The sequence below is a fragment of the Elgaria multicarinata genome, chromosome 5 (assembly GCF_023053635.1).
Source record: "Elgaria multicarinata webbii isolate HBS135686 ecotype San Diego chromosome 5, rElgMul1.1.pri, whole genome shotgun sequence".
In the NCBI taxonomy this organism is placed as follows: domain Eukaryota; kingdom Metazoa; phylum Chordata; class Lepidosauria; order Squamata; family Anguidae; genus Elgaria; species Elgaria multicarinata.
In genome coordinates this window covers 75536677-75560972 of record NC_086175.1, presented here as the reverse complement: position 1 = coordinate 75560972, position 24296 = coordinate 75536677, and the positions used below count along the sequence as shown (strand labels likewise).

Genomic DNA, 24296 nt, shown 5'->3' with positions numbered 1-24296 from the left:
TTAAAATTTTATGGAGGTGGTACCTAACCCCGATTAGATTGAATAAGATAAATGATCAGCATTCAGCAAATTGTTGGAGAGGTTGTGGGGAAAAAGGAACGTATTTACATATGTGGTGGCAATGCAAATATGTACAAAGATTATGGAAGATGGTGTTTTCAGAAATTGAAGAAATAGTGGGAATGAAAATAGAACAAACACCAAAGATTGCATTGCTGTCACTATTTGAAGATATAAAGTGTGGAAAAGAAACTATAGAGCTGATATCGAGTTTGCTGGTTGCAGCAAGATTGATGGTAGCTAGGAACTGGAAGATTCAAGGGGAATATTCTATTGAAGAATGGTACAAAGAAGTATGGGATATAGCCATTAATGATAAACTGACATGTAATATTAAGTGGAGAAAAGGCGTAACTAAAATAAATGAGTTTGAAGGAATCTGGAAACAGTTCCTAATATTTGTATTTACTAAGGGAAGTGGGAAACCTCCAGCAGAAGAAACAATCAGATTTTGGACTCAGGAATAGATCCCGAGGTGGGGGGTGCACTTTTATGTTAAGAATGATTATGTTGTAGTATGATAATGTATAGGTAATACTTATTCAACATATATGTACTCAACATTTATTCAATATGTATGTAGCAGTTGTTTGATGTTTCTTTTTTTATTAATATTATTATTGTAATGTTGTATGTTTATATAGTGTAGAAAATAAATAAAAATTATTAAAAAAAATGGTTCTGAGGAACATATACTCTTTATAATGCACAGCTGCCGAAATGTTGCAGACACTCTCCACTATTTAAACAAGCATAACAATACCATGGATGTTAGTTACTTTGGACACAAACTGCAGGATGTTGCTTCCATGCCACTCAGATTACAAAATGGCGGTCCAAGTATGTAAGTCATAGATCAGTGTCCTAGACGTTTGATTAGGAACTACGTAAGTGGAAGCACTTTGATATTCCTGCCTATCTTGCTGCATAACAAATTCCAGACCTCACTAACTCTATTGTCGTAACATTTTTACCTTTAGAATATTTCATTACCCACCCTATACTAAGGCTCCATAACACTGGTACCGAACACATCAAGATATATTCCTGTTTTCACTTTTGCGTTCACTGGTCATGGTTAGATTGGAGATTCGTACAAAGGGAACCCGGAATCACCACCGAGTCTTTTGCTTACTCATTCGTTTTAATTAAAACAAATATGCATTAAATGTAACATCAAGAAGAAAACAAAAAGGAAACCTCACTTTTATTAGGCAGAGAATAAGATGACATTCAGCTCCAAGAAAAATCAGTCTCCTTATGCTACAAATAATAATGTTCCTATACTATTAACTTCCATAAACTCTCTTACTTAATCACAGACTAGCCATATAGTGTCAGAGCCAGTGTGATATAGTGGTCAGAGTGTTAAACTGGGGTTAGTCATCATGTGGCCATGAAGCTCACCGGGTGACTTTGGGCCAGTCACTGACCCTCAGCCTAACATACCTCACAGGATTGTTGAGAGGATAAAATGGAGAGGAGGAGAACTATGTAAGCCACTTTCGGTTCCTTACAAGAGGGAAAAAAGTGGGATATAAATGCAATAATCACAAAATACATCTGAACACTGCAAAAGAATGTGCGGATATTAAAGAGAAAATCAAAAGCAGCAAAAGATGCATAAGAGGAAAACAAATTAAAGCTGAGGTTAAATAGCTGTAAGATTGGAAATAACCTGAGGTTAAGAGCCTCTAGTCTGGGCCTGATACCAAGGTCCACCTAGGTGCAATTACTTTCGTGCCAAAGATGGCAGATTGTGGGGAACAACAGCAGGAAGTACAGGAAAACACTATTACTTCTCCCACCTTTATAGACACATTGACTGAAGGGGGATCTACATTCACAGGAGTGCAAGAGTGCATTACTATATAAAATGCTGATTTTTAAAGAAAATATATTTTTTATTTATATAGGGTGCAAACCTGTGCATGTTTAGACAGGAAAAAGTCCTACAACTCCCAGTATGCCGGGGCCAGCGTGTTTAGCGTTATGTTCAAACCTAGAGAAACTGTGGTTAACATTAACCAGCCTCCCCCAACCTAGTGCCCACCAAATGTACTGACCTTCATCTTCCATTAATTACAGCCAGCATGTGCAATAGTGAGGAATGCTTTTCCAGATTGGGGAAGGCTGTTCTTAACTATGATTTACTGAAACAAGTCACCTTCAAGCCTTGGTTTATTAAGCTTGTTACAATAAACCATAGTTAAGACAAACCACAGTTTAGGGTTTGGATGCAACACTAAACTTCGGTTAATTGAATACAAAAGCAAAAAAACTTCTGATCTCCTCCTCGCAGATGCCGCGGAGGAGGATGGTACAGACGAGTGCAATATTTGTGTATGCAGCAATATACTATGCTTTAACATTAAACCATTATATAGCAGAGGCCACCAGTGAGGGAGGAAGCAGCAGCCAGGCACCTCTCCATCGTGCCTGGGTCCAGCTCCAGCTGAGAGCCCCTCTCCCTCCTACTACCAACTGTCTCTGCAGAGGCCACCAGTGAGGGTGGAAGCAGCAGCCAGACACCTCTCCATCTTGCCTAGGTCCAGCTCCAGCTGAGAGCCCCCTCCCTCCTCCTACCAACTGTCTCTGCTGAACTTTGCAACTAAGATTGTAGTGCCTGAATTTCCATTCCTTTCCTTTCCCCCTCCTCCTCCTCCCTCCCAATCCCCTTTCCTTTTGTGTCATGTCTTTTAGATTGTAAGCCTGTGGGCAGGGACTGTCAAGAAATACTTTTGTAAGCCACTGTGAGAGCCTTTTTTGGCTGAATGACGGCATTAAAATACTTAAATAAACATTATGACCAAATTAGTCTGGATGAAGAGAATATTCCTTCGATTTTTCTGAGATTCTTTTATCAAGTAGTGATGAACCTAAAATATGTTATGACTTGGTTTGCTCATAAAATTAATCATGACTGGAATATTAAATTTTGTCTAAGGAGATAACTCATGATATTGCAATGAAAAAAGCCAAAAAATAAAGCTTTAAAGAGAGTTGTGCGATTTATAAAACGTTTGTGGTCCACTAGAACTTTGAGAGAATAATACCCTTTCTAAGAGCGTCTAAATGACTAGAAAATAGGCAAATAACTTTGAAGAATTCTTCTTCAGGCTGGAAGTTATGTTAAATAAAATAGTAAAAGAAGAAGGGGGTTGAGGGAATGGCGAAAAGTCCCATTGTTGGCCATAGTAATTTCAGAAATGTCAAAAATGTAACAGAAACATTTCTTTCATCATTCATGAGATTGTGTATATGGCATGGGATTATGGGATGTATGTGAGAGGGGAGCTTTTTCACAAGTCTGTACTCTCCCCACCCCCAAAAGATGCTTGAATCCTGACTAGGTGCCTTGGGAAGTCTCCCTCTCAGCTTCCATTTCCTATATGTAACATGGAAATTATGGATTTCTCTCATATAACAGAAAAGTAGAATAGGCTGAATAAAATAGAAAATTAGTTTGCACAATAAGACTAATAGCTACTAAGTAAGAATCATATTTTACTAAAACTGGGAGTGCTTCAACTTGCTAACGTAATTAACATTAAAGAAAAGAAAACACAGACCCACAATTTAAATTGAGCAAATTTAGTAACTTGATGATGAAAGGCAATTTTCCAGCAATGTCAAGTGTCCGGGGCCATTTGCTCATTAGTCAAATGTGCACAGCGGTGTTCACGACTAGAAGCTACAACTGCGAGATGCAAGAACTGCCTCCAGAGACAAGTTTGTCTTACCATAAAAGAGACCCGCCAAAGATTTTTGTTCTTAATCATAAGCTTGAAAGTTACATTTATCTTACATCAAGGAATAAAAAGAGATCAAGATGGCTCTGGGGGAAATCAGTTTAGGCTTAATCTACATTTAATGAAGCCCATTTTCTGATCATTAGTTATTGATAGTTTGTTAGCAATTTAGAAGAGAGCTTCATTCAGAAATAACAAAAGGCATCCACTTCCACCTGAATGTACATATTTTAGCACATTAATCCTAAAGAGATTCCCCCCAATTAATGTTAAGGACCACATCAATTATTACTAACTGCTCACTTTATTTTCAGATTCGTCACACATCAGCAGGTCTCAAAATGGTGTTTATCTCCAGTCTTTCTGTCATGATTTAGCTATTTTGATATTTACTACATTAGCTGGTGCTTCCTTATATAAACCAGCTTCTGCTTGTGATGTCCCAGTAAATCACGATCTTATCTTCTCCACAGTATAGTCGGCAGAAATTAAGTGTGAGATTATGGGTTTTCTAAAGGTAGGGTGAGATGACTAGACAAGAAATAGGGCACAATTCTATGTATGTTTAGATGGAATGCTGAGACTTGTAGGCCTTTTTTTCTTTCTAAACATGTATAGGATTGTGTCCTTATTGAGGTAGGATGTAATTATTAGCATACAGAACAAATATTACCCCCAAAAATAAAATAAAAAATCCACACAACTTTTGGCGTAGCCCCAAAGCCATTTATTTTATGTATCACATCATATATGACCTTCAGAAGACAATTTATTTATTTATTGCATTTCTATACTGCCCAATAGCCAGAGCTCTCTGGGCGGTTCACAACATTCTCGTTAGAGTAAGCATTTTCAGACATCCAAGGCCTAGAAAAAGATAAGCAGTTTAGTACCAAGAACACAGCATTACAAATAGACCTAAGTTCAAATCTTCCCTCAACCTGATTTAAACACTATCTTTAAACATCATTCGCTTTCAACCTGTTTCAAAATGGAAATATTAAATGAACAGTCTTGCTGAGTAGTGAAGACGAATGAAATATAATAAAGAACCTTCTTCTACCCAGTTCAGGTCTTGCTATACCATATATCTTTTTTTAGATGTCATTGTTTATTCCTTTCTGAGATTAGGACAGCCTATAAACTCCACATCAGTATACTCTGTACAGCACCATGTACATTGATGGTGCTATATAAATAAATAATAATAATAATAATAATGTAGTTTTTGTTCTTTGTGATGGAAACAGCCATTTTCCGAAGAACTCAATCCATTATTCTAGCCAAAGGCTCTCCCCACTGACTTTTGAAAATTTCTGCACATGTTTAAAGGCAACCTCTCCTTTCTTATTACTTCCATGTGTTCCAAGGACTGAACCTGAAGTCAGGTTTACAGAAAATGTAAGCTTATTTAGTCACACGTTCCCTACATGTCCATAAGGCAATCTTCCAAAACTTCAACTCCTTCTGTATTTCACCAGTCCCACCAAAGCTTGCATATTGCTAACAAATGCTTTTGGAGGGATTAAACTGCACAGTAAGCATTGAGCTCTTCTACTGACTGGCCTGACAGACAGATCAGGCAGGCAGATCCCACCACCCCATCTTTCAGGGATCCCCTTTCCCCCAGGCCATAGCTCCCCCATTCAAGAGCATCCCCTGATGCTATGAAGCTTCAGGGGAGGGTTCTGGGGCCTGCTCAAGCAAGGAGGGGTGGGAAAACCCACTTCAACTAATTCCCTTCCACCAGCAGAGAATTAGATGAAACCCATTGTTTGTGCCAAAGAAGTGTTAAATATCAAGGCTAGATCTACACTACTGTGCTTTATAGTGCTGACCTGTACTTTATAGTATTGAAGTGCATCCACATTCCATATACCGCTTCATGATGTTATTTCCGGATTTTTAATCTGTACGCCGCCCTGAGATCTTATTGATATAGGGCAGGATATAAATGTTTTAAATAAATAAATAAATAAATAAATAAATAAATAAATAAATAAATTATTCCACATTCGTAATGATTTGACACCAGGTGTAGATCTGGCCCAAGTTTTCCAAGTGACCAGGAAATGTCAATGTAAGTTTCCATACTACAGCATTGTTCTTCCACTTCCCCCCCCCCCACACCTCAAAGAAGACCACTATCCGAGTTGCTGTAACTGAGCATGAAAGATAGAATTCGAAGAGAAAGCTCAGTTTAGATAATTTTAGAAGTGGGTTATAAATTTATCCAGCATTTAAAGCATATAACCAACACAGAATGTAAACACCTTACAAGAATGCATCTTTTCTCTCTCTCTCTCTCTGTATCCTTTCTAACATGAGTAAAAAATAAGCCAAAGGCAAGGGCGGAACCAAGGAATCTTCTGCAATAATATTATTAGTAAAAAGTTTATTAAAGTGCCAGGTGCCTATGCGTTTCGAACGCGGTTGCGTTCTTCCTCAGGGCTTTATAACGTTAGTGCAGTTTTCTGCTGAAGTTTCTGCAGACAACTGCACTAACGTTATAAAGCCCTGAGGAAGAACGCAACCGCGTTCGAAACGCATAGGCACCTGGCACTTTAATAAACTTTTTACTAATAATATTATTGCAGAAGATTCCTTGGTTCCGCCCTTGCCTTATTTTTTACTCCCCTACGGGGTTTTCCTTCTTTTCGCGCTCCTTTCTAACATGACATCATTGGCCAACATGGCAAGTATTACAGCAGGAATGGGAAACTTCTTTCAGTTTGAAGGCCAAATTAAGTTTTAGAGAAGCTCTCAGAAACCACATTCCACTAGTGGGTGGAGTCAAATGGAAAAGGGGTGGGGCCAAAATACAAAAAAAATACCAGGGTATTTTAGCTTAACGCCCACCATTAAAACTGCACCTTTCACTAAAAACTATTAAAAGATCAATCCTGAGGGGACAATTTATTTCAAAGGAAGTGCTCTATAATTGTTACCGGGGGTCATGGGCATGTCTGTCTGAGCAGACCTGAAACTAAAATGCAACTAAATAATTGACCCAGAGAATCTTCAGTTCTGATAATGATCTAAAAGCAGGAAAAGCTAGAAGCTTGACTTGAAAAGTATTTGGTTGGAAATCAATAAGAAATTAAAGTGACTTGGAGCTTAAGAATACAGTGAGATACAGATACCAGACAGCATTTAAAGCTTGAGCTACACCAGCGTGGTGCATGTGGCTCTGTGACACTTTGTGTGCAGGATCCTTTCAAATGGTTTGGGAGTCAATGAAGGCTCTAGCCATCATGGTTACAGAGACATACTTGAGAATACGACAGCCAAACATTGCTAGAAGGTTGGAAAGAATAAAATAAGTCATAATGTCCTTCCTATAAAATTTCTGCTTGGGTAGTCTCAGCACATCATCAGATTCTCGAAGATCAACTAATCAATTTTTCACAGGAATGACACACCACTGTGGCGAGGAGCATCCACTTGGACCTCCGGGCTGCATTGTGAGCACCCTCTCGCACTGAGTCTTATTGACTTCTTTGGCCTCTAAAATAGAAGACACATAGATATGTTCTATTAGTAAAGGCAGAATGAGAGGATTTCTGAAAAGAGGGGCAGGGTCAGCGCAGGTAAAGAACTTCACCATCTCATTCAATATGGAGGTCACCAAAACAGGACCCAAGTCTGTATGTTCAATATTTTCAAGAATAAACTTGATATTCTGGATTTGAGAGCAGCCACTTTGGAATTTGTCATTCCAGTGTTTGGCTTCTGTGGTACAGTAGATAATTAGCTCCACCTTCTCAGTGTCACTATACTGCAACTGGCTCCAAGTTGTGGACCTTGGGGTTCTAGTGAAAGTGAGTCAGTGCCACAAACATGGTCTGCCCACATCTGACTTATGTTGTCCACACTATGTGGGGTGCTTTATTTTTCCCATGGAAAATGCTCTATTTTGTAAGTTCATTGGGAACAATGGCAGAGTTCGCCATTGAGGAAGGAAAATAAGCCACAGTAATTTATTTTCCCACCCTGCGTGTGCTGGTAGCACATTGAATAATTACCATAATTACCCTCTCCAGGCACAGTTTGTAGTGTCATCTGAACCCGGTGAGGGTGAGTTACAAACCACCCTGGAACCCTAGCATGCAAACCCAGTCAATGAATGGATGCCAATCACAAATACAACATCAAGCTTGACAGTTTCAAAGTTGTAGAAGAGTAGTTGTCAGTATATCAAGTACAGTTCTCTGGGTTCCTAAAATTTATTACTCTGTTATCAGTATTGTTGGGGGGGGGGGAGGTTTACAGATATTTTTACAGATTTTTACAGATATTCCAATAAAAACTGTAACGTAACATTCAACTTAATATAATATTTAAATCACATTAAGTATGCTTTACTTTTTCCTCCCTCAAATTATTCAGGTCAAATACTAGTGGTGTTTTGAGACAAAAAAATAAATAAACATGAGGTACTGCTTTTAGCTTTGTTGTTTACTATATACAAGTAAAATAAAGATGCTAAATTAAATCTCTCTCTAGCGCAGCCTTCCGCAAACTGGTGTCCTCCAGGTGATTTGGACTACAGCACCGAAGATTCCCAATCATTGGCCATGCTGGCTGGGGCTGATGGGAGGTGAAATCCTAAACATCTCGAGGGTTGCAGTTGGGAAAGGTTTATCTAGTGCATCACAATATTACCATATGCAAATTAACCCAATGTGCAAGGAGCCCTTTTCCAGAAAAAAAATATTGGCACAATTTTATTTATTTATTTATTTATTGCATTTTTATACCGCCCAATAGCTGAAGCTCTCTGGGCGGTTCACACTCCACTATGTCCACACTTTACATGTTTGTTGCAAGAAGCAATATGTATGCACAGCAAATGTGTTTGCCACATAAAGTATGGTGCTGCCCTGAAGAAAAAGACATGGTGAATCTGTAAATAACTCAAAAAGCTTTGGTTATTGGGTACTACATAAATATTGTAAATAAATAAACAGATCTACAAGCACACTGGACACTGCTTTCCAATCGTTCCAAAACTTTACTAACTAGAAACATCATATTCTTGCCAAAGTGTTCGCATACAATCCTAAGTCACAGGAACATTTACTCTCTCAGGCATTTTAAGAACTTTTTAATGACTTTTTTAAAGGCCTTTTTAGATCACCAGTGTTTAATTTTCTGTTATGAATATTGTTTTACTCTTGCTGGCTTTATTTTATATATTTGCTTTGTACTATAACAGGGTTTTAACCCTATTTAATGTTTAGGTTTCAGTCTATTATTTTAATTGTGTAAACCACCCAAAGAACTATGCCTAGTAGACAAGAGTAATAATAAAATAAAATAACATTTATTTATTTATTAATTTACAAGAGCATTTCTATGCCCTAAGAGCATTTCTAGCAAGCCTTAAACAAGAACCCAAGTGCAACTGATGCAAGACAGGCACAATATGGACTGAAAACACACACCAGAAAGCATTCTGGCCTATCTTTCAAGCCACCGGAGAGATATTTGTGCACAACCCCATCTCCATTCACCACCACGTCGGGAAGAAAAGGGAGGGCGGGGCGCAAGCATCTTGACAGCCGCAGGAGAGATGCTTGCGCCTTGCTCTCCCTGTTCTCGACACCCCACCCAGGGATGGGGCATACACATTCATGGGAGTGTGTGGGGTGCCACTGTTCTTGGGGTGCCACCCAGGGATGGCACATCCCATGAGAATCCCCCTTCATGCCAGGTCCCCAGCACAAAGGGGGACTTGCATGGGAACCAGAGCTGCTATTCGGTGGGGAGGGCAGAGAGGGGGTGGGGGAGGGCAATAGTCAACCATGGGTTAATAGTCAATTCCACGGATGACTATTTAGGGTATACTTCTAACATGATATGAGAATAATCATCCATGAAGTTGACTATTAACACGACTGACTATTGTGTCATCCGAACACAGCCAGAGTATGTTGCAGCAATCTGGATGTCACCAAGACATGTGTTACTGAGATGAGATGCATCTTCTCCATGAAGAGTGAAAGCAGGAGCAACACCAAAGCACTCTGGGCCACAACAGTCATCTGGACATCCAGAAGCAATGCTGGATCCAGGAGCACTCCCCAAATGGCAAATCAGATCCTTTAGAGCCGGGGTGGGCAACTTGTGGCCCTCCAGATGTTTTAGCTTACAATTTCAGCATGTGCTTCCCCTGGCTCTGTTGGCTAAGGTTGATGGGAGTTGTAGGTCAAAACATTTGGAGTGCCAGAAGTGGACTATCCCAGCTTTAGAGGGAACACCATTTTATCCAGAATAGGATGTACTCCCAATCCTAAATCAGCTTGTCTTCTGCCCATCAGTACCTCTAGACTGAACTTATAAAGGCTTACATGGCTTGGGACCACAATACCTGATGGAACGTCTCTCCCGACATGAACCTACCCATACACTACGCTCAACATCTAAGGTACTCCTCTAGGTGCCTATTCCGAGGCTCAGAGGATAGCAACAAGGGAGGGGGGCTTTTCAGTGATGCCTCTCCAATTATGGAATTATCTCCCTGACGAGGCTTGCCTGGCACCAACATTGTTATCTTTTCGGCACCAGGTCAAGACTTTTCTCTTCTCCCAGGCATTTAACAGCATATGCTGAGTTTTTTTAACTGACCCCAGAATAGTTGCTTTAAATAGATATTCTCTGGTTTTTTGTTTGTATTTTATGCTTTTTATGGTTTTAAATTGTCTATATTTGTTTTTAATGTTTACTATTTTTAACCTTTGTAAACCGCCCAGAGATCTTCAGTTAAGGGGTGGTAATAATAATAAGAATAATAATACTTCAGAGGCCACTCCCAATCCATGACTGCGTACAGGCAATGGCTTAGACCTTCTACAGCTTCCATGGCTTTAGTTGAAAAGGAGAGAGACAGAGATATGTGTTATAGTAACTCTATTGCCAAACTGCCCAGTAATACTCAAAGTATTCTCCTTGAATGCCTGTTTTTAAAAGAATACAACTTAGTGAGCAAGGCATGTATTTTTAACATTGAAATAAACATTATTCTAGTAATACTTAAATCAATTTTTTTAAAAAAAACTTCCAGTACATTACACTAGTTGTATTGTACTTGCTATTTCACACTGACGTACAATAGTCCCAAACTACCGTTATGGCTCCGTACCACAAAACCTGTAGCTGCAGGCCTGCTAGCTGATGTAATAGCATCATTTAAGATACAGGGTAATGCACGGGGGATATTTCCTGGCACTTTAAGCACATCCATGTGCCAAGTTTTAATCCCTAGATTTTAGTGACTCTTTGCAGGTAATACATTTCTGAATTGTTGATGGAAGTTTCTTCAAAGCTTCATGAGGTCACTCATGCATTAAAAATAGCCTCTGAGTCACCAGGCTGCTATGGTTTAATTTACCATTAATAGTAAAGTAGTTGTTGAGCACAGTAAAAATCTAATGTTGTAAAAGATAAACTTTTTTTCAATAATGCGATATGATATGCTGATGAGAACCATCAACAGGCCCTCATTTGTTCAATGAAATTTCCATAAAAGACACAGGGTGGTATCCAATGTTGGTCCTATGTAGAGTAGACCCACTGAAATGAATGAGACTGAAGTTAGCCAAAACCAAGTTAAGCCCCATTCATTTCAATGGGTCTACTCTCTGTAATACTAACTTGAATACTACCCATACTTCAAAATCACTGGTAGGTTAACTTAATGGGAATTCTATTTTCTTACTATATTTTTCCATTACACAATTAACATTTATTATAGTTAAAATATTAATTATATTAAACAGACACGCAAGGGGTGGTTGTTCAAAACACAACATGGAACTGCCCCACGGACACTCTACCTGAGCACCAGGCTGCCACACTGCCAGGCATACAAAATTAAAAACAGCCTGTACACTGCCAGGCGAGGTCTTCCATATCTCCCCTAGGAGCAGCCAGCAGCCACTTCTTCAAGACCCCAGCATTGCAAGCTACTCCTGGAAAGGATAGTAGTAGAGGTGCATGCAGGCTACAAGAAAAGAATGAGCTGCTAGATGTTGCCAGGAAAAGTGCTGGAATCCTTGCCTCGGCATGCACAGGCTGGCTGTACAACAGTGGTAGAGCACATGCTTTGTATGTAGAAAGCCCCATGATCAATTGCTGGAATCTCCAGGTAGGGCTGGAAATATTCCTATTTGAAACCCTGGAATGTAGCTGTCAGACAGTTTTGGGAATACTGGACAAGATGGCCCCATGATCTGTCTCAGTGTAAGTCAGCTTACTTCCAGGTTGTAACACAACAAAATGTGGACAAGTCAAAGGGGGGTGAATACTTATGCAAGGTACTGAATACACACAAACACACACACTTTACTTAAAGAAGCTTATTACAACAACAAAGAATATGGTACAATGTGCATAAAAGGGAAAAACAGATTGAGCTGAAACATTGTTATAAAAAGAGAAAGGAAAATTCCCAAGACACCCTGATTGGTAATGTAATGCTTTTGTATCTGAGCTTACACTTCAGGCTTTACAGAATCACTAACTGTGCTAACCTTGAATTTCTAGTGAAGTAATATATAGCTAATGAAATGAGACAGCTGCTTTCCAAATAACAAATTAAAAAATTATTTTGGAATCTATGTTGGTTTCTTATACTAAACATCTATATTGAAAACAAAGCTATATGGAAAATCTAATTTTCTTGGTGGTTCTAAAGAACTTCAAAGGCTATAGGTGCTGGTGAACATCCATTCAAATTTATCAGTGCTGGCAAGGAACGGTGTCAACAATGCATAAACTGTGCTTTATTTTTATTTATTTATCATTAATATTTCAACGCCACCCTTTTTTCCAAAAGAACTCAAAGGTGGTGGACAATAAATCTAAAACAAAACAATAAAACCAAGAGCAGAATTTAAAAAGCTGGGTTAAAAGCAGGTTTAAAGTTTATGGTTTGCATAACAATCCAGAGCAATAGCTTTCACAGACCAAAGGCCAGTTTATATGGGCAGTTATCCTAACGCAATTGAATTGAAATATTTGATGAAAGGGAACGAGGATAAATAAAGTGCATGTAGTGTGTAATATAACACTTAAAACAGCAACTTTAAAGCAATGCATAAACAGTTTTTCTTATTATTGGGCTACTTGTAAACATTCTGAAGATATGACAACACAATAGCACATCCTCGCCTTATATAATTTAGATTTTAATGGGGGGAAATGAAGGCATTAAGATCTGTTATTAATTTCAGCATGCCTAATTATGTGCACACATAAGTGTGTGTAGTTCCTAGGGATATAGTCACCTCAAACAAAGGCAATTATATAGCCTTGGCTATAGATTTGGCTTGATTGCGTTCATCCCAGCTGCCCAATTTAATTTGCATTGTATTAATTCATTACGTTACTAATTCATTTTCAGAAACAATTAGTTTCTAAAGATGGATATTTTTCCATAACATTTTCAGCCCTACATCAGTGTGATATTGTAAACAACAAAAAGATTTAATTGTGCAATCCTTTACATGGGTACTGAGAAATAAGCCCCTTTGAGTTCAATAGGACTTACTCTCAGGAAAGAGTATTTAGCAAAGATAGGGAACATGTGGTGCTCCAGATGTTGTCAGACTACAGTTCCCATCATTCCTCACCATTTTCCTTGATGGCTGGGGCTGATAGGAGCTGCAGTCCAAAAAATATCTGGAGAATCACACCTTACCCAACCCTAGCATATAGGAATGCAGCTATTTCCCTTTTTCTGATTTCGTAACTGCCTGGAAATGAGAAAAGGGATATAGCTGAAAATCCCAAAATTCACATAAATAGTAGTCATTATCTCAGGAATGTATAAATAATCCCCAACAAGACAGTGATCCTAAACACATGCATCTAGATGTTCAATTTAAATGGATGGGATTTACTACCAAGTAAGACTGCAGTCATACACACTTCTATATAGACAACATCTATAGGAATCCACTATAAATGTGTAAAAGGTTTGGTCTCAAAGTCCATGATGCTAAACCAGACTAGGAAATCAGTCCCATAGAACTCACCAAGACTTACTTCTAAGTAACTATATTTAGGACTGGGCTGCAAGTCCAATTCAAACTATCAGGAAGCACATAGCAGAGTCCTCTCATGGCACTTTACTCCTTGAGAAAACATTTAAATTGGTTTTAAGTTGCTGTTGACATCTCAAAACTATTAATGGCCACAAAACACAGTTTACAGTGCATTCCTATACATGACTACTCAGAAGTAAGCTCATTATGTACAATGGAACTCATTCCCAGGTAAGTAGGTGCAAGATTCTTAAGTTAATACTTTATAATGTGTGCCTTTGCAGTTCCCTGAAGGGCTATTTGTGGGAACACGTTCTTGCTACAATCTCAACTTTTCAAGTAAAAACAAAAGCTAGATTTCTAGCCATTATGATTGTCAATACCAGTTCAAATTCGTGAAGATTAAAAAAAAAATAATGTGGCCTTCAGCAAAAAAAGTTGAATACTTCTTTTACTGCAAACATAAGCAAACTGGTGCCCTCTATGTGTTGTAAACTTTAACTCTCATAAACCCCAGACAGCATGACCAGTTGTCAGCAAGTATGGGAATTGTAGTCCAACGCATCTGGTGGGTACCAAGCTGCCTATACCTAACATGGGGCATTAAAATACTTCAGAAAAGAGAAAAAGATTATCTTCCAAACTATCAGCAATTTGGGTGTATTTCATGAGGAAGAAGGACAATCCTTTATTTGACAGTTACTAAGGTCATATCTATATTGTAGGGTGCCACCGCACATCGTTTATGGGCATTACTGAAAACACACACAATAATTATAATAAAGACCTTAGAGGAGAACAGACACTTGGTATATAAGTAGTGATTTTCTAGTCCCTGCACCTTTCAGCTGTTCCAAGAGTAGGAGGCAATACAAAAGGTGGCATAAAGCTCTTAGTAGGCTGAGGAGGAGACTACGAAAGCTGGAGAATGAGAGAGGAGAGAGGAGCTGAGAAGAGAGTAGGAGGAATGAAAGCAAGACGTGGGCAGGGAGGAGGAGTTGACGTGATAAAGCATGAAAAGCTAAGCCTTTAAAAAGGGAAAATGTTGCATACATCCAAAGAGGCTTCAGTAACAGTTGCTATGGAAACCATAACTTTGAATCCTGCAGCTAAAGTTTAGTAGCTCTACTGGGTTATGTATGCTCATCTGTATCCTCTTGAGTCATGCAATTCCACACAGCTGAGTAGCATCCCTGAAGGCCTTTATCTGTGGCAGTATCTTTTAACTAAGGCACCAGCGCATTCTTTTCATTGCTGAATAACTAGCAATAATGTATTACTAGGTCAACCTTCGCCTTCCAGATGTGTTGGACTACATCTGGGGACAGCTGACCTAGACTTAACCCAAAGCCACACAACTCAGATTATTTTTGAATATATACTTCAATTTCAAAGAGCCTTAGACTAGTGGGGAGGGATTTCAAATTTCATCAGGGGAGAGAGAACAAGAGGTTGGGGACAAGGGAAGATTCTCAGGAAGGCAAAGGCCAGAAATTACAAACATTCAAAATATATGAGTTTGGAAGTAGAATATTTGTCGTGACTTACTTTTCATACTATATAAGAACTCTAGTAATGTTATCAACGTGGGTAAAACAGTTACTCCCCGCTGGTTTTTCTTTCTCTAAGCCAAGGAATTTATGCTTTTGGCATGCATAACTAGCACACACGCCTTTTAAAACTGTTTGTAACAATTATCTCTCTATCTGAAAACCATGTTATAGCAAGAGTTCAAAAATGCTCTTTCAATGGCAAGCACATATTTTATTATGGAAAGTACCTTTGTAGACCGCTGCCCTGCCCCAGTCCAGACAGAGGGGAGCAAAGGTTCATCCCTGATCTCCCATTATGCTTCAGAGGTACATAATGCAGAGATTCAAGATATGTCTAAACCCAAATTAAAGTGGAGAAAATGCATTCTTTATGGGGCAATTCATACCCCTACTTCTGAATTTATTTAATTAGTACCTCACTAAAATGGTTCTACCTTGGAAAGAAGGTTTTTTTTTAAATGGATACTGTTTTTATGTTTCTGACAGTTTTTTAAACGTTGTATACTTTTTAATGTTTACTATTTTTAACTGTTGTAAACTGCCCAGAGAGCTTCGGCTGTGGGGCGGTATATATATATATATATATATATATATATATGTGTGTGTGTGTGTGTGTGTGTGTGTGTGTGTGTGTGTGTGTAATAAATAAATAAATAAAATGTTCATGAAATGGAATCAGGCAGACAGATGATTTTCCCAATCATGGTTACACCAGTTACCTCCATGGATTCCAAATCACATTGATAGATCAACATTAGACTGACAGATAATCTTGACTTGGAACAGACAACATATTTAGATAAGGTTGATCTCCATCATTTTGATTCTATTTAGGGCAAAATATTGTTTTTCCTGCAAGTTCATGATCTCCCTAGAACAATAACCCTGTGAACATTTACTTGTAATTAAGCCCCACTGAAATGAGTGGAACTTACCCTCAACTAAACACAGATAGGATCAGGCTAAACAAATGGTTTGCTACAAAAACAGTTTGCAGGGGGCCATTTAATCATGACCTGAAAAGCACAGAAGACATTTCAAAGTGGCATGTTTATTATCAAACAAAATGCACTGCTAGCCATACCTTATTGCACTGGGAACTGACACCAAGAGCTTGCACTATAGCCTTGTCCCCTCCAGACCATGGTGGCTGGGGTTGATGAGAGTTGTAGTCCAAAAAACCTGGTGGGGGCCAGGTTGGACAAGGCTTTAGTACTATTTTACAAGTAGATAAGATGCAAGTACTCTTTAGGTGACAAATGAGGAAAACCAAGAAACGGTATTAAAAGAGCTCTTTTAAAAGTGTTCAAAAGTCTGTAACAAGCATCATATATTGTAATACAAACTAAGGCTACAATCCTATGCACATTTACCTGGGAGTAAGTGTCACTGTACTTAGGGGCTTTCTTCTAAGTACGCATCTATAGGGTCACAATGTATAATTATTGGCAGAATCTACCCTATAGTTCGCGTCCTAAGCTTCCTCCTCTTCTGCTGTCTTTTGAGTTTCTACAGCCTTAGCCAGATTAGAGAGAGAAAACTGTTTCAAGCCCGCACATGAAGTATCTGTGTGCAAAAGAAATTCCTTGTATTCTCTCCCCCACTACTAAGGTTAGGCTCCCACTGTACAAACTCTTTAACCCTTAATGAACTTTTAACTCCTGTTCTTCTAAGACAAAGAGAGTGAGGGAGTTGAAATAAGACCGCATTCTCATAGATCTCTGGAACATTAGCAGAACAGCACTGTTTTCTCTGTCCAAATTCAGAAAGGAGCTGATATGCATGAAAAGGATTTAAATCAAAATAAACCTTGTTGTAAATAGCTCTATAGAAAGAAATAGGGTTTTTTCTCTAACAGAGCAACCTTATCCCCCAGACGCAAGTGTCTTGGAGGAGGTTAGAATTAGGCAGAGGCAGGGCCAGCACTACCATTAGGCTAAGTAGGCAGCTGCCTAGGGCGCAAACCTCAGAGGGGTGCAGTACTGACCTTTAAGGGTCACAGTTTTACACAAATTAGCTGTTTGAAGAAGAAAAACATAAGTTCAAGTTTTGTGCTTTTTATTATTTCTACAAAACATCTGTTCTTAAAAATCAAAGTTGGCAAAAAAATTGGGGGGGCGGCACAAGTAGCTCGCCTTGCCTAGGGCGCAAAATAGTCTGGCACCGGCCCTGGGCAGAGGTACCCCTCTGCCAGCCTCCACTAGCTCAAATGAGCTCTATCAGTATGGGGTCTATGCCAGGGATGTTTGCAGGGGTGGTAGCAAGAGTAAGGCCTCAAAACAGGGCAACACAGAGGCCCATTGGAGACAGCTTTGGACCTGCTGGATCTAAAGCCAGATACGCCAACCTAGAGCTAGCACATGGCACCTAATACACTCCTCTTCCTCCCCACCATGGTAGCCTTTTTGCGAGAGCACCTGTGACGCTTTCTAAAAATCTTTAAAATTAAAAAACAAACAAACCCAATGCTGGATTTAAAATCTCGAAATCACCCTCCTTCACTCTGGCTGGCACAAGGTGGCAGAGCCTGGGATGAGGCAGCTCATACCCCACATTGCTCCTCCCCAATACCACTTGGGTTAGACTGCAAAAGAGGAAAACCCTCCCTTGAGGAGGAAGCATTAAGGAACTCCTTCCTCAATAACCCCTGCAGAAGCTCTAAATGTTATTTACCTTTGCTCATAGGAATACAGCCATGACAAAGAGACAGATTCTTCGCTTGTATAACAAGAGCAGGAGCTCCATCACACCAGCAATTTATCACACCCTCGCCATTCCTGGTATGTGGTTTTGCAGCACAGTACTCACATGTCATTGTCTCTGTCCTGCACTCATCTTGTCTCTCCTCCACTTGTTGCGTTTTATTTTGGAGCGGGGAAAGACTGGATTATTTTTTCCCCTCGCTTTTTCTTTTGTTGGGGGCATGTGCTAAGGAAGTCTTGTTGACGAAAAGGGAGGGCAGGGTGGTTCTCCTCCTCCATCACATCGTTGTAGGGACTCGTTAAGTCAGTTGAATTGACATTTTAGTGCTCCAACACACACACCCCTCATCACCCACAGAAACGGAGCCCAGATGAAACCTTAAATCAGTAATCACTAGATAACAAAGCCAGAGCGAGGGTGGCGGGAAAGAGCCCACGCCCATCAGAGTACTACAACCAATGATCTGGATGAAGGAGAAGGGGTGGGGTGGAGTAGACGAACAAACAAGCAAAAACCCACGTGAAAGGGGGCCATGTGTGTAAGAGAGCCCTTGCAGTGCTTATGAAACGGAGGTAAAAAAAAAAAAAAGTGGAGAGAAACCAGAGGGAAAAAATAGGTGTGATGGAGCCGCAAGAGGACATGAGAGGGAAAGCAGGACCGTTCCACCAGCCCTGCTGAAAGACACTTTTTTTCTTTTTTCCTCTTCCTTCCCTGGCCTGCTTTCTTTTTATGTTTTGTTTTTTTAGATGACATGCCTGCAGGCAGAGCGTCTTGTTTTGCTGACTGTTTGTTTCCCTCCTCCTTCTCTTATTCCTTCTCTGTATTTGAAACGCCTTTGCGGTGCTGTAGTACTGGCATGTAGAACATATCCCCCTGCTGTCTCTGTAGCCTGGCAATAAAAACCACAGTTCTGGATTCACATGTAATGACTACACATGGATTAAACAACACCAGAGTTCACAACCCTACAACAAGCCATTGATCCACTCTCTGGATTCTTAATGGTTAACTAGCCATGGTTTGTTAGTGCGGCCATGTTCACACATTAACCGGTTTTGCATGATTAAAACAAGCCACTGTGGCTTGCTTAAATCAGCAGCCTGTACTGTGTTTCATTAGCCTAATTACCTGCCTGGGTGTGGGTTGTATTGTCTGAACCCAGGCAGCATGGCTTGTTTAGGGGGAAACAACCCACCAATAACCAATGTCCTGTTGTTGGGTGGCTTGTTTGGTTGTGCGAACTGGCCCAATATGATAACCCAGAATTCAACCAAAAGCATTGGCTAGTATTATGTGCGAACCAGGCCCATGGGTGAATTGACCTTAATTTATAAAATGAAAATTCAGCTTCTAACTCCCCCCACCTCAAACAACAACAAAAGACACCAATCCATCGTGGTGAGGGGGTATCTATGGTTATTTAAATAGTATAGGAATTACAAACTTATTGGCACAAGCACATTCTTTCCTTCTTCTGAAAACAATGTGAAGTGCTTTGGATATATGTAGGATTAGGCTTCAAGCCTGAAACTCTCACTCAAATTGCTTTTGGCCTAGCGCTCTAGGAAGAGGCTTTCTAAAGCCTGGGTGGTGGTGGAGTGGAACCCCTATGTGTCTAATAATAAAGTGGGGGCATAAAATTCTGGATCCCAGCTTATTCTAACTTTTTAAAAAGCATAGACTTGCTCTTTCTCCCAGTGATTTGGGTTTCTTGCTATTAATACATTAAAGACATGTATGGCGATCACAGAACAACAAAACTGCAGCTGTTAACTTATCTGGGGATTACCGAAGGGATAAATTCACACAATTTGCAAGATGCTGGAGTTTCTGTGTTACACTGATCATGCAGTGAAAAACAGTGACACATGGCCATTAGGACATCTGACCTAGCTGACAAACAGGTATTTAGTTTTTATGTACATAAGTTATCCTACAGAAGACAAGCACTTTTTGCCAGGGGGTTCAGTTGCTGCTTTAAAGTTGGCCTGTGCATACTATTTGCTAGCTGCTAATTAGATCGCTTCTTCCTGTGTTTTTGAAACTGGCAGAAGCATTTTCAGCATGAAGAGATGTGATTCATTAAGGGTAAATGAAGCTTGTTATCATATTCACTGTGAGAATCCCAGCTTGGGCAAAACTGGCCCTTATAGATATCCCTACTTGGGAAAGGTTCATGCACAAATCTCCCTCTGGAGCAGGCTTCTCCTTGGTGATAATATGTAAAATTCCCTCAGATTGTGAGGCTTAGTACCCTGAGCAATCAAGGTTTTTGGATGTTCATGTATTTTTTGTTGGTCATCTTGACTATATCCTTCCACTGTTTCACTCCATCTCATCTGTTTTGTTGTTTATTTAAAGTATTTTTTATCCTACTCCTCAGCCAAAAAGGCTTCCAGAGCAGCAACAATCCAGTGATGGAGTTCTTTCTTTAATCATCTGCCAAACAAAGGGCTGGTTCACATGTAATGACAACCTAGAGTGCAGCCTGGCTCACACGTAACATCACCAAGGGTTTGCCTGCCAGACAATTGAACAAACCATGGTTCCTTTTCTCAGTCCTTGAGTTGCTTGTTTCCCTCTTTTTCACCCGTTCCCTCTATGTATCCCAACTGCTTTTGTGGCACTGCAGTATGAGCATGTATATTGGCTGGGTTTTTGACCACTCTTGCCTACTGCCTATGTAGACTGGTAAAATAACCTGGGTTGATTCTGGGTTCACAAGTAAGGACTACCCATGGTTTAAACAACCCACAGTTCACAACCAACAAACTATGTGTTCTCTTCGCAGGTTGTGGTTAACAACCCATATAGATTCGGGTTAACCCATAGCTCTGGGTTTTGCGTATAGCAACAACCCATGACTCAACAAACCATGTGTTGTTGTTATATGCGAGCCTGGTCAAAGCCTGGTAGAACAACAAACCATGGGTTATATAAACAATGGGCCCATTCAGAAGACACCTTAAACCATGGCTTTAACCATGGTGAATAAGGCCTTTTGCTTTATTCACCATGCTTAAAGCCATGGATTTAGGGTGTCTTCTGAACACAGCCTGGCTTTACCACCGTGGTTAAAGTCATAGTTTAAAGTATCTTCTGAATGAGGCCTATGGCTTAACATTATGTGTGAATCAGACCATGATGCCTCAACACTCAACTGTCGCACAGTTGAACATGGGAACTATTGCCATTCAAAAGTATTTGATACAATGTCAGAGGTGAATTGTGCTACTCTATCACTACAATGAAAAAAAATCACTCTCTCTTTCATGCTTCCCCTTCTAGGTACAGAACATCACCCTCTAGCATTCAGATGAACAGGAACATTCAACTGTGCTGTCCTTTACCTGGAGCCTCTCTACAATAAAAGGCAAAGGGAAGCAGAGAAAGAAATCTGTGTGGTGTGTTGCATACATTCATTTGCAAGCTGTATGGTAGCCCAAACCACCAGATAAAGAAACACTGGGATTTTATTCCTATATCTGTACAGAGGATTAAGGTCTAAAGGGTTAGTCTCCACTACTCTGCAAAGCCCAGACGTATAGGGATATAGATATAGAAGGAGTCTGCTGATGATACACTGTAAGAATTTGCAGGACTGAACTACGTTGTGTGTGCAAATGCACGTACGTTTGAAACTCAATACACTGAGTGGGCCTGTACACTTTAACTTACAATAACATTGCTGCAGACACATTTCACTTACCTCCCTGAAGCATGATTTTTTAAGCCCACCATGCACATGCACTATACCATCTGCAACTAAAATGTTCCTTAAAACAGAGCAAAAACTGCATTCTTCAGGCAGAATGTGCAATGCAGAATAAGCATGCAGCAGTTACAAAATGTAGTTCTGTAACTTATAGTAGATCTACATTACATTCTTGAACTGCATACCTACTAATACCTCTGCACTGAAAATCATGCTACAGTTTAACATCTATCAAGTAATTTGGAATTTGTAAAATCTTGTCTTATTAGCTTTGAACATCTGCAGTGGGAAGTGCTCTTTCATGCAAATAAGAGACAAGTTATGCTAATTTTTAAATCCTATTACTTTCCATGGCATTCATCTACAGCTGTCTTTAAGAATGATGTTCAGTGTAAGGGAATTGACAAAGAGGCAATCCACACAGCGATATTATTGTCAAAACAAACACCTTACAAGTTTTTATAGGACACGCCACATGATCCTATGCATGCTTACACTGAAGTAAGGCCCACTGAATTAAATGTGGTTTACTCTATGGTAAGAATTGCAGCCCAAGAAGCAAAAACATTCTAAACCAATTGTGATTCAGGATCTTTGTGAACAGCTGTATTTGCATCCAAAAATGAGATGTGAGTCATGGAGCAAGAGGAATTATATAGAACATCCCCAGGAGTCCCTGTATTGTCTAATTAAGCCATGAAACCTCATCACATGCATATTCACTTGATTCATCATCACCCAGGAAGAAATTCCTGAAAATTGCCACCGTAAACATCAATCTCTTACCAACTTGCCACCTACACCCCTGAGAGGATCTGGATCTAAACACTACCTAGCAATTGGGGCGATGGATGTAGCTTATAAACAAAAGCCCCCTCCCCTGCTGCCCCTTCTCAAACGGGACAAGGCATCACAGGCAGCTGTATTGGGCAGTCTGCATGGTGTGGCAAAATCCAGGATGAAATCCTCCAGGAGCAAAACGCGGGGAGCACCACATACACAGAAGCACGTCAATGAATCCATCACGCATGTTTAAAAGACGTATTCCGCGTTTATTGGTTTTGATCTCTGAGCATCTGCGATGCAAATGAGACGTTTGGGAAAAGATTATTATTGAGGGGGCGCTTAGAGCAGGACTCCCTCTGATCCATCTGTGCCATTATACACTTCTCAGAGAACGTTTTCCTTTCTTCCTTTCTCTTCCCCCCCCCCACCCCTCCTTGCTATTGTGCAAATATTCCTATTCTTTTTCTCTCGCAAGGCAGCTGTACACACCGGCCACATCGTGCCTCTGCACCGCAGCCAGAGGTTATCCCATAGCCTGATCCTGCTTCCTAATCCCTGGCCGGCGAGGATGTAACATCAGGTCTGAGCATAGAAGATTACACTGAAGCAGAGAGCGAGACACCCCCTCCCTGGAAGCTAAACAACAGAGCGATCGCTCCTCTGGCGAGGGATCGGGGGGGGGGGGGATTAGCTTCTCCTGCTGCATCTCTCCCGATCTCTTGCTCATATTCACACGCACGGGGTCGCTCGGTCTTTTCTCGCTGTTTTTGCACCCTTCCACCCTCCCCATAAACATTCCATGTTCCGACCACCATCCAGTCATTGTCCTGGAGAAATGCGTACAATGCCAAGTGCAAGGGGAGCCTTGCTGCTACCCGCGCCAGGGCATTGGGGAGAGAAGAGACGGGGACCTTGAGGAAGGGAAGAAGGGAAGGAAGGACAAGGGAGAGCTCGCTCGCTCGCGCTCGCCCTCTGGCTCGCTCTGCACCCCTCTCCCCTCCGAAGCATCCATCCATTCATTCATTCATCCACCCAGACACGGACGTACCTTTGCTTTCCGCCCAGCCAGGGCTCCGATCGGGGCACTGCAGCCCACAGCGGCGCTGGAGGAGAGACAAGAGAAGATCGCCTGAGAAGGGCAGACACAGGATGGCTCCTTTCCAGCTGCAAAGCCGCCGCCGCTCTCACAACGATCCCATTCTGCCAATAGCAGCTGCTGCCATATTGTTACTGCAAGCGCGGCGCGGGGCGGGGCCTACCGACTCCTTGGAAACGGAGCGCTATTGGCCGCGCCGACCGTCACTCTCAGCGACGCAGCCCAATGAGCCGGGCCGGCGGCGAACAGCGGGGCGTTTGGAGTGAGGCTGCGGCGTGACAATAGCAGCCGCACACGCGGGAAGCCCGGTGGAGAGAGAGGGGAGGCTCTGGTCCGGCCACCCGAGGCGTTTGCCGAGGGCTTCCGAGGAGAGGGCTGAGCCCACCCGCTTCAGCGTCCCGGGAAGAAGCAGCGAGGCTCCCTGTGACAAAAGCGCCGCTCGTGGGCCAGTGAGGCTGCCCAGTTGCCCTGCCAATCCGACGCCGGACCGGCCAATTAGGGAGAAGACCTGGATTAAATTAACGCGCGCCGAAGTGAATTGCTACGTGATTGGTCGTTTATTGAGAGGGGTGGAGAAAGGAA

At 40.9% G+C, this 24296-nt stretch overlaps 1 protein-coding gene and 1 long non-coding RNA gene across 5 annotated transcripts in view; one reads left to right on the top strand and one right to left on the bottom strand.

Moving 5' to 3' along the window:
- Positions 1-23770, bottom strand: part of TIAM1 (TIAM Rac1 associated GEF 1) — a 246848-nt gene extending 223078 nt beyond the window's left edge. For all 4 annotated transcript variants that reach the window (XM_063126710.1, XM_063126705.1, XM_063126704.1 and 1 more), the window contains exon 1: positions 23667-23770. The gene's annotated coding sequence lies outside the window, so the exon portion shown is untranslated. The remainder of the gene's footprint in view (positions 1-23666) is intronic.
- On the top strand, positions 18105-21513 carry LOC134399520 (uncharacterized). The gene is made up of 2 exons (XR_010025501.1): positions 18105-18194; positions 21406-21513. It is a non-coding gene; the product is annotated as an uncharacterized LOC134399520 (long non-coding RNA).
- Positions 23771-24296: the final 526 nt, after the last annotated feature.